We start from the raw sequence: 17105 nt of genomic DNA on the forward strand, positions 1-17105 counted from the left end.
ATTCAGAACACATACTGAGGGAAGGGGTGATTTACCTAGATTTATTTTTAATTCATCTAGCAGTTCTTAAATTCCTACTTAGTGAAGATCAGTGCCAGAATCTGGGGTAGAATCCAGATCTTCCAGAGTGCTGTCCGTCTCTTCCCTTGTGCTAAATTCTACTCATTCCCCTTGCTATGGAGCATTTCCTTTCACAAGTGATAAGAAGTTAAAAGGAATCCATTTCTGTTTAGTGGCATTGACCTGTTGAAACCTGTTGAAATCACACACTCCAGCCAGGTTCAGCAGGGAGGGATTTAGTATAGGATATTAGGTCCTTCTTGAATCTTGGAGGAGCTGGAAGAGCAGGCTCTGGGTTGAATTTCTAAGAAAGACTCTCGGAATAACATTGTAAGACTGGTTAGCCAGGGAAACTGCCACCTGGGCTGTAATAAAAAAGCTGAGCAGGCAAGGAGCCTCCCATATTACAGCTGCTGCAGTCAGGACCTCATAACCTAAGCTGGCAAAATAGTGTGGGTGTTGGCTGTTGGCTTTGCAACTGGGGGCTGAACACCAGGATCTCAGCCTTAGAAGCACAGCCCTGCCTGATAGTGCTCCCTCTTCCTTTCAGATCTGTCTCATTGTGTATGGCAGAAGCTCTGGCAGTGTGGTCTTCTCTTGTTCTATGTTGTGCAATCCAGGGGCTAGAATAATGTGAACGAACAAGTGTATAGTAGTTGCCCAAGTGGTTATTAACTTATTGATACAGAAGTCAAAGATGGACCAATGGAAGTCTCCACTGAACCTGGGGCTATTTGTCTTACAGAGATAATTTCACTGAGTGAAATTGAAGTGTAGTTAATTTACAATGTTGTGTTAGTTTCAAGTGTACAGCAAAATGATTCAGTTGCACACACACACATATACTTTTTCAGATTCTCTTCCATTATAGGTTATTTAAGATATTGAGTGGAGAAGGCAATGGCACCCCACTCCAGTACTCTTGCCTGGAAAATCCCATGGATGGAGGAGCCTGGTGGGCTGCAGTCCATGGGGTCTTTAAGATTCAGACACAACTGAGCGACTTCACTTTCACTTTTCACTTTCATGCATTGGAGAAGGAAATGGCAACCCACCCCAGTGTTCTTGCCTGGAGAATCCCAGGGACGGGGGAGCCTGGTGGGCTGCCGTCTATGAGGTCACACAGAGTTGGACACGACTGAAGCGACTTAGCAGCAGCAGCAAGATATTGAGTATATATGTATTTTTTTCTTGAGATCATTTCTCCATGTCCATAACTTCTGGAAGGTTATGGATAAGTGGTAATAGTTCTGGACCAAACTTGATTATTTTGTAATTTGTAATTTCAAATTATTTGTAATTTGAAAATCTGAGAGTTCGATTCTACATAAATATATCAGTGTTGTCTAAATATTTATGTTAGTATTCTATCCTACTTTGTGATGTTTTTGTGTGTCTGAACATTCAAAATTTTTAAAATATGAAAGAGAGAGTACATTGAAATTTTTGCCCTACTGTTGTTCTAACTGGGATTATTAGATATATCAAATATGGGGATAAATCACTATAAGGAGCAGAATGTAATTTTGGAACAGACAAGTAGAAAGAGTTATGTTTCCATGGGATTAATATGGGTCAAGATAATAGACATTGGGCCGTGTTACAGAATTAATCCTGGTTGAAAATACTATACTTTATACTATAGCAACTTCTCACAGAACACTTGTTCTTCAAAATGTGTATAAATCAAATAATTTGAAAATTCAGACACTGGAATTAGGTTCAGTTATACCCAATTTATCATTCTTTTATTGCATCTCTGGGCTTCCCTGATAGCTCAGTTGGTAAAGAATGTGCCTGCAATGCAGGAGACCCTGGTTCAATTCCTGGGTTGGGAAGATCTGCTGGAGAAGGGATAGGCTACCCATTCCAGTATTCTTGGGCTTCCCTTGTGGCTCAGCTGGTAAAGAATCTGCCTATAAGGCGGGAGACCTGCGTTTGATCCCTGGGTTGGGAAGATCGCCTGGAGATGGGAAAAGCTACCCACTCCAGTATTCTGGCCTGGAGAATTCCATGGGCTCTATAGTCTATGAGGTCACAGAGTTGGACGAGACTTTCACTTTCACTTATTGCATCTCTGAATATTGAGTGTATCTCACTGTGATTAGTATAAGCAGTGGGTCTCTATTTGGGATCTCCAGCAGCAGCATCACCTGGGAACTTGTTAGAAGTGCAAATTCTTGGGCTCCACCTCAAACCTATTGAATCTTAGACCCTGGAGGTAGTGCTCAGCACATGGAAATCTGTGTTTTAACAAACCCTCCAGGTGATTTTGATTTTCAGTTTAAGAACACAGACATTAAATGAGTCCATATTCTTTAAAGGGATTGCCAGTCACCAGTTCTTCCTACCCACCAGTTCTCTCTAAATAAAATAAAAAAGGAAAAGGAAAAAAATTTTGTCCTTTGGCCTCTGTATCTTAGTTTTCTCTCCTGTGAAATGAGAAAATGTATAGTTCCATGTTTTGGGGAGGATTAAATGAGATAGATGAATGGTATCATGCATAGAATAGTTCAATAAATACTACTATGATTATTGCTACTATAGCTCATTTTTCAAAAATACTTTGGATGTAGCAACTTGATTCTGGAGGAGGGCATGGCAACCCATTCCTGTATTCTTGCCTGGAGAATCCCCATGGATGGAGGAGCCTGGAAGGCTGCAGTCTATGGGGTCTCACAGAGTCGGACACGACTGAGTGACTAAGCACAGCACAGCAACTTGATTCCAGGTTACCAAGGGGACGCAGGATGGAAATATATCTAACCTGCTTGGTTTAGCCCTCTCAAATTGTGTCAGAGTGTATCATTTATATTTCAGATAGCATTTCGCTTATTGCAACTTTATTTTTATCCAGTTTAAAAATTTAAAGTTATTTGAATTTCTTCTAGCTTCTTTTCTAGGCCTTTTTCTGTTTCCATTTTAGTGGTGTTCTGTGTATCATATTTCTGTAGTTTTTAAAAAATCCTTTTTGACTCTGACCTAGTTTTCAAACTTGTGGGCAACATGAAAAGATCAACAGGAGAACAAACCAAAAGCTTTCTTTAGACAGCAGCCTGGAGGTACTTCTTTTTGTATGTAAGTGTATACTTTTTTAAAAGAGAGATGGTATCTATTCATGGAGAAAACACTTTGAGCAAGAAGAGGTTTTCTTACTTTAATTTTCTTTCAGATAATAAAGAAGTAGGTCAGAAATTTTGTTTCTGAAGCTAATAAGTTGAATGAGAAATCTAGAAGTTGTAAGCTCACCTGAGTTCATAAGACTTAAATAAAACATTGCTTTACAAAGTTAAATGGCACTGTATGAAAATACATCTTTGTTGGTTAAGGGGTGGTGTGTGTGTGTGTGTGAGTGGTGGTCCTGGTTTTGTTTGTGTGGCTGAGCGTGTTTCTGTACTACAAAGGCATGTAGTTCTATTTTCAGGGAGTAGTTTTCCTCCCAGCTTCTTTGTATGTAATACAGTCTAGCAATTGTGTGGTTAGTTTACAAAGTCTCTGTATGACTCATCTTCAGGCTATGGCTTTTTCAAGTTACACTTAAAGGTCAGAGTCTGTTTAGTCCTTAACCCTGCCTTTTCTAACTGGGAAGCGAGACTCGAAAGAATTAAAAAGTATGGAATTTGTTGGGTCTGGATTTAGAGCAGTAGGTTTTTTGGGGGAAGGGGTTGTTCTTTGAAGGAGAACAGTCTGTGTTGTGAGGAATTCCCAGAATTGTCAACTAATTTGAGACTTAATCTTTTTATTTTTTTTTAAGTGATGTTCATTAAAGCAGGCCTTTGGATTTAAATTTTTATTTAAATGTTTAATTTCTGTATCACATTGACAAAAACAACAAACTAAGAAAGAGATTCAGAATTCCTTTTGCCCTCATGTCATAAATATGCATATATCTAAATCTGTTTTGTTGTCATAGACATTCCAAAAATCTTAAACAAAAGTAGTTTGAAGTAATTAGCTTGAAATATTGTTAAAACAGTAATAGAAGTAGGAGAGATCCTTTTTATATGTTTGAAAATGCAGTGGTTAGCCTTATTAATTTTACTCTATATTAAGCATTAGGAGAACAAAATACAAAATCTAAAAAGCAAAATACTCTGACTGTGAGGACTCTGTAGCTTTTTTATGACTACCAAGCTAATAAGGCAGAATTAGCTAGTAAGGAAGAAAATTAAGATTCTATGACTTGATTCTTTGGAATTCTGACTGTTGTCACTGTATAAACAAATAAAACAATCTCTGGCTGCTCACAGAGTTTTTGTCCCTTGGATAGATATAATGTCCTGGCATTTTTCATATTCTATTATCAAAGCCAAGGTCTAGAATTTTAAGTGGGAAGTTGGCTCTGAAATAATCAAATGCCAAACAAAGCTCATCTGAAAGTCCAATAAAGTAAAATTATAGTATTGCAAAATAAGAGAGTTACTGAACTAAATCCCCACAATTTGAGGATCTTTACTATAAAGATGTTATTGTGTTATGAGAGGGGAGGGGCGGTAGTTTGGGCCAGCTGGGGGTATTACTTTGATCCACAAACGGGGAGCTGAGGGTTCATTTTCCCCTTGGGGTTACTGAGGAGGAAGAATGCTGGCTGGTATCGGCCACAGTGCTTTATGTGGGGATGAAGCCTTTACTGAGCGTCTGCTCAGTGTTTAGAGCCAAGCCCCGAGTTAGGCGCTTTACATATAAATAGGTATTGTTATCGCTGCTAATAGGGACCTAAAGTGAGATTGGTAGTGGCTAAATGATGACATGCCTAGGGTCATGGAGCTTGTAAACTGCGAAGCTGGGATTTGAAATTATCTCCCTACTCCAAATCTCTTTCTGAAACTGGGTGTTCTGAATACCAAGGACGCCACTGGTGTTTCCCATGGCACCAATCTGCTAAAGTTTTATTATAGGTTGTTATCATCAGCTTGTGTATCTTTCATAAGATCCAAGTTTTAAATAGGTTGTAGGAAATCTACTCTGTAATCTTCCTAACATCTTTAAACTTTGAAAAGTCTTAAGGTATCTTGGTAACCATTTTGTTTGGGTGTTAATTTGGGAGCATAGATGCTTGCTTTGCGGGCAGGGGGGGGACTTATGACTTGCATTGAGTGAGTGAGCCTATTTTTCAAGGATCATCATTGTGTCTTGATGCATGCAATATCCAGCTCCTGGGGACTTTTGGGATCTAAAAGACAGTTTTTGCTTATTAGCGGTCATTTTGAGCAAGTTACCTGGCTTCCCTGAGGTTCACTTTTAGTAAAATGGGAATGACAGTGCTTTCTTTAGAAGCAGTTGTGAATAACACAGTGCTAGGCACATAAACATTTCACAAATGCTAGCTGCTATGGTTGACCGTTACATATAAATACCATGTAAATAGGTCTTGCTGGTACCACTAATAGGAACCAAAAGTGAGAGCAGAAGTGACTAAATGATGACATGTCTGGGGTCATAGAGCTTGTAAACTGCAAAGCTGGGATTTGAAAATGTCTCTTTACTGCAAATCTCTCTCTGTAACTGGGGGTTCTGAACACTGAGGGCATCCCTGAGTTTCTCATAGCACTGGTTTGTGTGCAAGCTCAGTCGTGTCTGACTCTTTGCGATGCCAGGGACTGCAGCCTGCCAGGCTCCTCTGTCCATGGAATTTTCCAGGCAAGAATACTGGAGTGGGTTGCCATTTCCTACGCCAGAGGATCTTCCTGACCCAGGGGTCGAACCCGCATCTCCTGCGTCTCCTACATTGCAGACAGACTCTTTACCAATAAGCCACCAGATTATTGGAGTTTTATTATAGGTAGTAATCATCAGCTTGTGAATTAGTTTATGAAACTTTTAATTCTTCTTGATATATTCCTTTTACACTCACTGTCTTCCCTTGGTCTTGAGGATGGACAGAAGGAATGTAAATGCTAACAGGGTCCAGGTTCTGGGTTATTTACTTTGGGAATTTTTTGAAGTAGATTAATTTCTCTCTATCCACCTGGGACTTTCCTCTCCTATTTTTCTCTCAGACATCCTGAAGACAAAGATGTGATCACATTCTTGGTTGGAATCCCTACTCCCAACTCCACTCTGTTTAAACTCTCTGAATCTCAGTTTCTTCATTTCTGAAAAGGACGTAATACTCGAACTTCCTCTCAGGGTTATTATGAGGATTAGGTGAAAGTACAGTCAAGTTATTTGTACCTAGCAAGGGCTCAATCAACTTTAGCTGAAAGGGAAAAATAAGCCTTCTTAAAAGATGATATTGCCCTTCAGGAAAAGGAATTAATTTGTTTTACTTTCTGTTGGGATATTTTTGTCAGATTCTTTTCATTCTGTACTTGTTACATCCGTGCTTGAAACTTTTTTTTATGTGGATTTCTGGGTGTGTGTGCCTCAGGGCACAATGGTTTTCTCTTAAATTTGAATCTTGCTACAACCTGGTTTACTGTGACAGGAGTGGCTTCTAAAGGCATCTAGATAAGAGCATCATTCTTCACCAGAAATATTTTAGCAATCATCACCAAGCTAACAGTAAATATTTACTTTCTGAACACAAAAGTGATAATATTTTTGTCGAAAATCTCATGCTGCTGCTGCTGCTAAGTCACTTCAGTCATGTCCGACTCTGTGCGACCCCATAGACGGCAGCCCACTAGGCTCCTCTGTCCCTGGGATTCTCCAGGCAAGAGTACTGGAATGGGGTGCCATTGCCTTCTCTGCAAAAAGCTCATAGAAGAAAATAAAATAATCCTGAATCTCTTCACTGAGGGGTTGTTAGTATTTAACTATGTACATGGCATCTGGTCCCATCACTTCAGGCAAATAGATGGAGAAACAGTGGAAACAGTGTCAGACTTAATTTTTTGGGGCTCCAAAATCACTGCAGATGGTGATTGCAGCCATGAAAATAAAAGACGCTTACTCCTTGGAAGGAAAGTTATGACCAACCTAGATAGCATATTAAAAAGCAGAGATATTACTTTGCCAACAAAGGTCCGTCTAGTCAAAGCTGTGGTTTTTCCTGTGGTCATGTATGGATGTGAGAGTTGGACTGTGAAGAAGGCTGAGCACCGAAGAATTGATGCTTTTCAACTGTGGTGTTGGAGAAGACTCTTGAGAGTCCCTTGGACTGCAAGGAGATCCAACCAGTCCATTCTGAAGGAGATCAGCCCTGGGATTTCTTTGGAAGGAATGATGCTAAAGCTGAAACTCCAGTACTTTGGCCACCTCATGCAAAGAGTTGACTCATTGGAAAAGACTCTGATGCTGGGAGGGATTGGGGTCAGGAGGAGAAGGGGATGACAGAGGATGAGATGACTGGATGGCATCACCGACTCGATGGACGTGAGTTTGAGTGAATGCTGGGAGTTGGCGATAGACAGGGAGGCCTGGCGTGCTGCGATTCATGGGGTCGCAAAGAGTCGGACATGACTGAGCAACTGAACTGAACTGAACTGATATACATACTTCATGCCCCACTCCCTTGCTTTTTATTTTGGAAATTTAAAGATTTTCAGAAAAGCAGAGAGAGTAGTATAATAGTATTCACTGCTTGTGTATATGTGTATGTGTGTGCTGCTCAGTCATGTCTGACTCTTATGACTCCATAGACTGTAGCCTCCTAGGCTCCTCTGTCCATGGGATTTTCCAGGCAAGAATACTGGAGTGGGTTGCCATGCCCTTCTCCAGGGAATTTTCCCCACCCAGAGATCAAACCTGAGTCTCCTGCATCTCCTGCATTGAAGGGTGGATTCTTTACCACTGAGCCACCTGGGAAGCCTACTTAGTCTCAACAGTTGTTAACTCACAGACAGTCTTGTGTTACCAGTACCATCACCCAGCCTCTTTTCCTCCCTCTCTCTAAATGAATTTATTTTGAGTTCAGTCCTAGACATCTCATCATTTAACCCATAAATATCTCAGTGACATATACTTTTAAAATGTGATTTGTCACAGTTTCTACTCCCCCACCTCTACCTCCACCCCCACGTACCTCTTATACTTTAGAGTATATTCAGGTAGCTATTTCTGGTCACTGTATTTAATTTTTCATAGCTTAGTGATTCTGTTAGTTGATTTTTCTCATTAATTTGCAATTGTTGAGTAGTTTTGGAATCAGGATTCCAAGTCAACATCTTATTTGTCCCTGAAGGCAGCTCTGGGTGGGGAATGGAGGTAGGAGATGTTTCTGGGTGTATAATCTATAAGATGTGACAGATATAAACTGACAAACAGGTACATGTTTAAGTATAGACACTGGCCTGGAAGGATACATATCAAATGGTTAGCAGGGGTTGGAAGGAGGAGAGAGTGGACCTGTTTTTACTGTAGATGTCTAGGTAGTATTTGAATTGGTTAGAAGCATATACTGTCCAGGCAATTTAAATAAAAAGAAGGTATGTTGTGATATATAGAAGAGACGTATAAAAATACAGTGGGAAAGTGATTAGCTCCACGGAGAGCAGAGGCCAAAGCATATTTTTTGAAAGATTTTTCTCCTCCCTGAGTAGGAGGGGGAAGTGCAGAGACAGGGAGAAAGCTTTTTATTCAGGAGAGACTAGAATGTGCCTAAGACTGATGGAGCCCCTTGTTTTGTTTGGAGTTTCAGTAGTGACTAGGTACACCAGCTCTTTGGGCACTACAGCTTTTCCTTCCTGGAGAGTGGACAGGTAGCATGCAATTGTATTTTCTTGGGGGACTTGGAATGTACTTGCTTAAATACACTTCAAATATATTCAGTATTCTTGAAAAGTTGCCGTAATTGGTGAGTAGACATAATTAGAAGTGAACAATTAAACTGGACTATGCTTAGCTTTGTTTCAGTAGGAATATAACATTGGAGAAGGCAATGGCAACCCATTCCAGTACTCTTGGCTGGCAAATCCAATGGACAGAGGAACCTGGTAGGCTGCAGTCCATGAGGTCGCTAAGAGTCAGACACGCCTGAAGAGACTTAGCAGCAGCAGCAACAGCAGCATAACATTAAGTTGAAGCTTACATTGTAGTATGTATTAGATTGGGAGGGTGGCAGGGTGGTCTTTAGGGCAGTTTTCCCGTAAAGAAAGTGAACAGTTAAGTTCTTGGGTCAATTAGGGCACTTTGGAAGCTTTCCCTTTTGGGCTATGAATTGGTAAGTTAATTCTCAGGTCTTCTGCTCCACCAAGGGCACCGTTGCCTAACAACTCACAGTGTTTTTTTTGTTTTTGTTTTAAACTCATCTCTCCCAGCTCCTGAGCCCGTTTTTTTTAAAGTGTAGCTGATAACTCAATGGAACCTAAACTTGACCATTGTGCAGTTTGACCAACAGCACACTTCCTGATGTGAAAAGCACCCGATGCAAAGAGCCGACTCATTGGAAAAGACCCTGATGCTGGGAAGGATTGAAGGCCAAAGGATAAGAGGGCAGCAGAGGATGAAATGGTTAGACAGCATCACCGACTCAATAGACATGAATTTGAGCAAACTCTGGGAGATAGTGAGGGACAGGGAAGCCTGGGATGCTGCAGTCCATGGGGTCGCAAAGAGTCAAGACTTAGTGACTGAACAACAACAATAACACTTGCAGGAGATAATCTTGTCAGTTGGAAACACACTGTCAAGTGGGCGTCCTTTTATTTTTCGAATTGATGGAAGAAAGCTACGTACCCAGAAAAAAACTCATGGTCAGTCAATACCACCGAGATTTTACCTAATTTATGTAGAATAAAGCACTTAGTTATTTGATTCTCTGTTCATGTCAATATTGTAGTGATATCTCTTCTGGAAGTTTCCAGAGTGTTTTCATTCTTTAACCATAGATAAATGGTAGTATGTGAGCTGAGTTGAGTGTAGAAAGCAGTCATATGAAGTGCCTACACATACTGTGTGGTATTTCTTCCCCTTCCTACAAAACATTTGCCTTTTGGAAGAATGGATGGCTCAAGGGATTAGTGATGGGGAAGTGGAGGCTTTCACATTGGTTCAGATTTGACCTTGGTCAGTGATGCTTGAAAATCAGCACTATTTAATAGGCATTAAGAGAGTCCACTTTTTGATCCACTTCCAGTGGATAAATATCCATAGTTCTTTAATGCCATAGTTGCGGAACTAATTGGCAGAATTAAATGATTTAAGAACTTTACTCCCCTTTTGCCCTCAGAAAATAGTTGATCATTGTTTAAATCAGAATCTTGGAGACGGCATGAGTCATTTCTGAGTCCTGAAGGCTGTGGCTCGCTTTGCAGCTCTTACTGTATTTGGAAGCTTATATGCTCTAACATTGCTCTTAGTAGGGAGGTTTGGAGGAGGGGGAGTGGGCTGTTTTTCCTTTCAGTTTGCAGTTTTCCCAAAATTGGGGGTCATCCTAACTTGGACCCACTTTAAAAAAAGTACTGGAGTCATTCATCATCTGAGACCCTTTCTTCTTTTCTCCATGATTAAATAAAGGGGGTGTCTCCTTATTTTCCCTCTCCTGGAAGAATTTCAATGCACAAAACTTTCCCTAACACCCTCCTTTTGATGGATACTCTGGAATTTTGCTTTGTGACTCCAGTGAAGTTAGTAGTATTTTAAGTTTTAAGCTCACTAACTGCCAGTCATGATCACTCTATATTTATAGAGCTTCCAGGGAAGGGTGAGCAGTCAGTGATAATTACCTGCTAATTTGTTTGCTGAAAGATGGGCCCATATATTTAGAATGATGACAGATCAGAATATTTGGCTAAGTATATCAGTCAGTGTCTCATTTATCAAAACAGGAAAACACCAACATGCAACTGTAAAAAAAAAATGCGGATGGTGTTTCCTTGTTCAGTGAATTTCTGTCCTCGCTAGATTCTTTTACTTATTTGAGAAGTCACCTTTTTTTTTTGTTGTTATATCCTAAACTAGGTAACAAAGAACTTCAGGCTGGTTTTTTTTTTCTCCTTCTTTTGTAGGTTCTGTTTGTCATTCCTGCAACTCAGATTCCTTTTTTCTTGTTGCAATTTTGGACACTAACATCTTTACCACATAAAGAAGGTCAAGTACAGAAATCTATAGGTCTGACTACCCTTTGTTCTCTCTGTCTGTAGCCAAGAGGTGTAGACAAGGCCTTCAGTAAAGGGAAAAGTGAACAAAACAATGAGCTTTCTAATCCAGCCAAGAAGCTTTAGGTTGTGGGAGGAGTTAGAAGTGCCAGTGGGAAGGCAGAAAAGCCATGGTTATTCTTCAGTAGGTAGAGATGTTGCATATTCTAGATGTCCCTGTGGACATTTATGGGCTGTTTCTCTCCTCCACACGGAAACAATCCAGAAATGTATTTAGAACAGCTTATCTGAATAAACCGTCAACCAAGAGAAAAGAAAAGGAAAAGGTGGTTTTCACCTATTCGCTGCCCCACCTCAGTAGGGACCTGACCTGGGGACAGCAAGATTAGATAGTGAATGAATAAAAGGTGTTCTCCATTGTAGTTCACCTCTGTAAAGAAAGTGATCTTTTTTTAAAAAAAAAGTATAAGGATATTCAGAGATAAGTAGATCGAATTCCAGGTAAACCCATTAATGCCTTTACCCAGTGATGTGTTACTGATTTTCCCACAACTGTATGTGTAATCTGTATGATTTAAAGGTAGTTAAATTTGGAGGTGATCATAGCAGAAGAGATATGGTTCCTCCCTTGAATCCTGCCTAGTTTGCGTCTTGGGAATGTTCCCCAGCCTGCCAGACAGTTCTAATAGGCTGTCATGCTCCTCTGTCCCAGGTCTCTGGATCCCTCCGGATGTCTCAAACCAGCTGTGGTTTGGTGGTGGTGGGATGCAGTGTTGCTGGAAGGTGGTGTTGGATTGGGTGCAGTACGAGTAAAATGAAGACAAAATGCCAGGAATGCTTCTGTGACCCAGGGTTTTTGCGATTCCACAACTCTCAGTAGTTATGACTCAAAGCCAGGCCTTCCCTAGAGATCCTACTGCATCACCTGCTCCATCACATCAAGCGATTCAGTTCAGTTCAGTTGCTCAGTTGTGTCCGACTCTTTGCAACCCCGTGAATTGCAGCACGCCAGGCCTCCCTGTCCATCACCAACTCCCGGAGTACACCCAAACTCATGTCCATCGAGTTGGTGATGCCATCCAACCATAGGGAAACACTTTCACAAACCCAGTGCCTGCAAGTGGAAAGAGGGGCAGGGCTTCGAGGCTGTTCCTCTTAAGAGCAGTGTCTTCCTTAGGAAATGCAAATTATACGCCTATATATACACTCCTTAAATACACATTCTATGTAAAATCATATGTGTATCCATGAGAGGTGAGCCTGCTACCTCTAAGAATATTCAGCCCTTTTTTGTTGTCACTCTTCACTTGCATTTTCTTTTATTACATTTCTGGATCTTTTAAACGAAATGGTCTCTGAAATTGTCTTTGTTGGTGCTAAGAGTCAGCTGGTGCTAAACAGTTGGTTGGCTGTTTATATTTATGATAGTTTCTTAAATTCTGTTAGTGTCAGATCAGATTTTAAATCCCTTTGCTCACTACTCTAGAGATAGATGCATTTTGCTTTTGGAAGTTTAAATTATTTTTAAGCTTTTATTTTGTAAATAATAGTGGTGGAGGGGGAGGCTAGTGGCAGGAATAGAATCAGGGACAGCAAGTTTTAACCACATTTTAAATTGCTTAATTTCATTTGCCAGGCTGTATTTTTGCTGTTGTTTCTGTGTCATTGCTGAGTGGGGAATTACATGGATTGTGAAACTGGTTTTATTCTGGAAATGACAGAGTATAATAAATGACATAGGCTTTTTACCAGCACAACGCTCTGCCCTGCATTGTAAATATTGACATGTGTGGCTTTGTCTATTTCCTCAGTAATAAATGTGATTAAATAAAGCGCAAAAGTGTTACCTATAAAATGTTTGTAGAAAGAAAATATGGAAATTCTTGTGTCTGAGGTTACTGTTACACTCTCCCCATCTCCCAGTGGTGATCTACCTTTTTGCCTCTGATCACCCACTCCCGTCCTCCAATAGACAAACAGAATCCAAACTCTCAATTCTTCAAAAGGATCAGAGAGAGTTAAATTATAGTGATATATAGTAAGTAGGACAATCGTAGCTGTTGGTCTGTCCCAAAGCCTACAGAAGGTTCTTATTTCATAAGCAGAGATAATTTGTTTTTCTCTGTGTGCCATATGGTTTTGCAACTGCAGAGATCAAACAGATTTGTGGATGTAAACTTCAGTTCTGTACTTGAAAACTTTTTGAGTGGTGTGGAGATTTTCATAATGTGCTTGAATCATTGATGCCAACCAGGTCTTTTGGAGTAAAGAAGTCTTTGTCAGTTCTGTAAGCAACCATGCTATCGTGGTTTCTGTTTGCCTTGAACTTTAAAGACAACTTTTTGAAAGGAAACTTGGAACATGGATTGTCAACTGGAATGCAGTGATTATTTGTTTTTCATAAAGATGATGATTAAAACCAGGAATCATTAACATAGAAGAATACTGGTTCTGAGGCTGCCCAGGTGGTCTCTGGAAGGGACTGGAGTTTTCTCTTAATCAGAAAACTTTTAATTATACTAATTTAGTTTGAGATTAATTGTTTTGGGGATAATCTTCAAAATTAAGAGTTTGAGTTTTTTGATTATTTTTCAAAGGACAAAAGGAAAATATGTGTGCCAGTGATTCTCCCCCACCTTTTTTTAAGATTAATTTTTATTGGAATATAGTTGCTTTACAATGTTGTGTTAGTTTCTGCTGTCCAGCAAAATGAATCAGCCATGCGTATACATATATCCTCTTCTTTTTGGACTTCCTTGCCATTCAAGTCACCACAGTGCATTAACTAGACTTTCCTGTGCTATACAATAGGTTCTCATTAATTATCTATTTTATACACAGTGTGCGTGTGTGTGTATGTATATATATATATATGTCAATCCCAGTCTCCCAATTCATCCCACTCCCCGCTTCCCCCTTGGTATCCATACATTTATTCTCTGCATCTGTGTCTCTATTTCTGCTTTGCAGATAAGATCATTTATACCATTTTTCTCAATTCCACATATATGTGTTAATATTTGCTATTTCTTTTTCTGACTTACATCATTCTGTACGATGGTCTCTATGTCCATCCATGTCTCTCCAAATGATCCAATTTCATTCTTCCCTTTGATTTTAATGGCTGTATATATGCTCTGTTATGGTCACAATGAGTATAACTGCTCAGAGGTTAAAGCGTCTGCTTCCAATGCGGGATACCCGGGTTCGATCCCTGGGTCGGGAAGATCCCCTGGAGAAGGAAATGGTAACCCACTCCAGTATTCTTGCCTGGAGAATCCCATGGATGGAGAAGCATGATACACTACAGTCCACAGGGTCGCAAAGAGTCGGACACAACTGAACGACTTCACTCGCTTTTGTTTATTTAAAGTAGCTGCACATTCCCTAATCCCTTTGTTTTCTAGTTAAGTTCAGCAGTGCATCTAAATTGTCTAAACAGTCTCCATTTATAGACCTTTTTTTTAAAAAAAAAATAATAAAGTAGCTTTCATAGGTAGGGTTAAATCTGGAGGGCAGAACAGGAATTGAAACTTGGCCCTATAGACATAAAATTTGATCGATTCCAAGGTTATTCTCTTGTGTTTGGAATGTTCTTTCCTGTTAGCATGTGATATCTCCACAATCCCTCACATCTTAGATAAATTATTATTCCCTGGGGAAAGTCTTCAGGGCTCTCAGACCCAGCTTCTTACACTATTAGATTTTCTGGGCACACCCTTTACATTCTTCTCTGGTGCAGTGGCCGCCGCTTTTGTAATAATTAATTCTTTAATTTTCATTAACCTGGCTCTCCTGCTATTTATCTGGCTCCAGAAAACAAACTGTTTCTGTCTTGTTTTCTGCTCTATTCCCAGTTCTTGGCTTGTAATGTGTAGTCAGTAAATATTTGTTGAGTAAGTGATAGTATAGTTGATGTAAATCGTGCTGCCTTAGTATGTATAAATATATCACTTTTCCCCTTTTGTTAATTTTCATATAGAGCATCTTCCAAAATAGCAGTTGTGGCTTTTTAGTTTTTTAAATGACTGCATACCTTCTGCTTGTGCATATTCGAAAAGATTTGCTGCCTGGGTGTCCAGATGTTCTCCTTTTTTTTTTTTTCCTCCCAGCTTATGTATGGCAGCTATTCTTTTGCTCTTTCCCAGGCTTATAATTCCAGAACACAAAGCAGGAATAAGCAGGCAGTAATGAATTTGTACCTAAATCGTACAATATTCTTTATCTTTGTTGATACAAATAGCAGCAACACCTGAGACTTCTTGAAAAGAACAGGGTCATGGAGTGCGAGCTCGCAGACCTGATGTCTCCTGACTCCCTCGTCTATTTTTCTTTTCATTTGCCTATCCACTTTATTCAGAAAGCATTGATTGAGCCTGTCCTGACTATCAGGCACTGGACTGGGGATGTTGTTGCTGTGTCCTGCTCTTTGTGACCCCATGGGCTGCAGCACACCAGGCCTCTCTGTCCCTCATCATCTCCCGTCCATTGCATCAGTGATGCCATCTGGCTATCTCATCCTCTGACGCCCTCTTCTCCTTCAGCCCTCAATCTTTTCAGCATCAGGGACTTTTCCAGCATTTAAAAATTATAGGACACAGCCCTGGGAGGTTACATTCACCACATCCTAAGAACGCTCAGTCTACCGAGTCTACTCTGCGAAGATGATGGCAATCCAGGTCACATTATGACTCTTGTTGGGTCCAAGGTACTTTTGCCTTTGTGTGTGTTTGTATGTATGTGTGTGTGTACTCCATTGTGTCTGATCCTTTGTGGCCCAATGGACTGTGGTCTGCCCAGCTCCTCTGTCCATGGAATTTTCCAGGCAAGAATATTGGAGGGGGTTGCCATTTTCTTCTCCATCTCACTCATTTTGTATCTGATGAACCCAAGCACACAAGGAGGTTACTTGTCTTTCCCCAAAGCAAAATGACTGGTTAGCTTGGTTAGTATCTGAGTAGGGTTAAAGGCCCCGTCACCTGAGTCCACATGGGTCCTCTTGGTGCCACAAAACCTTCGTATTTGGCAGAAAGTGTTTTTCTCTTCATCACAAACTTCTTGAGGAAGTTAGTGGCATCAAGCATTCATGAATGACTGCCCCATAAGTATTTATTTTATACTCCTTCAGGCAGTGGTCATAACAGATATCCAACATTTCATAGTACGAAGTACTTTATCCTACATAAATCAGGTGGAGGTGTCACTCAAATTGGAGGAAACAGTGTGACTCATTTCAAAGGTGCAAAGTGATTTGGCCAAAGGTTCCATAACAGTAAGATTTCTTTTGGCTGGGCCTGTCACGATGCCCCTGTGCTGCCCCACTGAGAGACTTTGAAACAGATATCCCTCATCAGATAAACCCAGCAATTTATTTGGAGGGCCAAGTCAGTAAGTTAAGATGGATTACCAAAATGAAGAGGGTTTTCAGCCTACCAGAGCATGTCTTCCTGCTTCCTACTCTGATGTAGAAACCCCCTCTGAGGCTTTTTTTTTTTACCCCCATAAAAGCAGCTTGGAAACTGGAATGTTAACTTGAACACCACGTGCTTCAACCAGTTAGCTAGAGCTTGGTTTAAGTCACTTTTTCATAACAGAAGTTAAAAGTGTCTCTCTCATCTTTTAAAAGTACTCAAACATCCATCTTTAAGGAGTAGGAACCAGTGCCTTTTACTGCTTGTTTTAGGAACACCCATATTCCAGAATATTTGCATTTATATCAGAATTTTAAAATGGGGTCATATTATAAAGTATAATAGTTTAATATTTTCATATAATGGCAATCCACTCCAGTACTATTGCCTGGAAAATCCCATGGACAGAGGAGCCTGGTAGGGTACAGTCCATGGGGTCGCAAAGAGTCGGACACGACTGAGCGACTTTCCTTTCCTTTTCTTATTTTTATATAAACCTGTAGACACAATGAGGGAAACTGCCTCAATAGGAGTGATTCTCCAGGAGCCACATTTGCAGGGAGCCCTTTTCCTGGGCTTCCCAGGTAGCACTGGTGGTAAAGTGCCCACCTGCCAATAGAAGAGACATAAGAGACACAGGCTTGATCCCTGGGTC

The 17105-nt window shown here is 40.4% G+C and overlaps 1 protein-coding gene across 6 annotated transcripts in view; it reads left to right on the top strand.

Moving 5' to 3' along the window:
* MLLT3 (MLLT3 super elongation complex subunit) overlaps positions 1–17105 on the top strand; it is a 289068-nt gene that overhangs the window by 43878 nt on the left and 228085 nt on the right. The gene's annotated exons all lie outside the window — the stretch shown is intronic.

This window comes from Bos grunniens, chromosome 8 (genome assembly GCF_055505025.1).
Source record: "Bos grunniens cultivar Pamir isolate PY7600 chromosome 8, Bosgru_T2T1.0, whole genome shotgun sequence".
Taxonomy (NCBI): domain Eukaryota; kingdom Metazoa; phylum Chordata; class Mammalia; order Artiodactyla; family Bovidae; genus Bos; species Bos grunniens.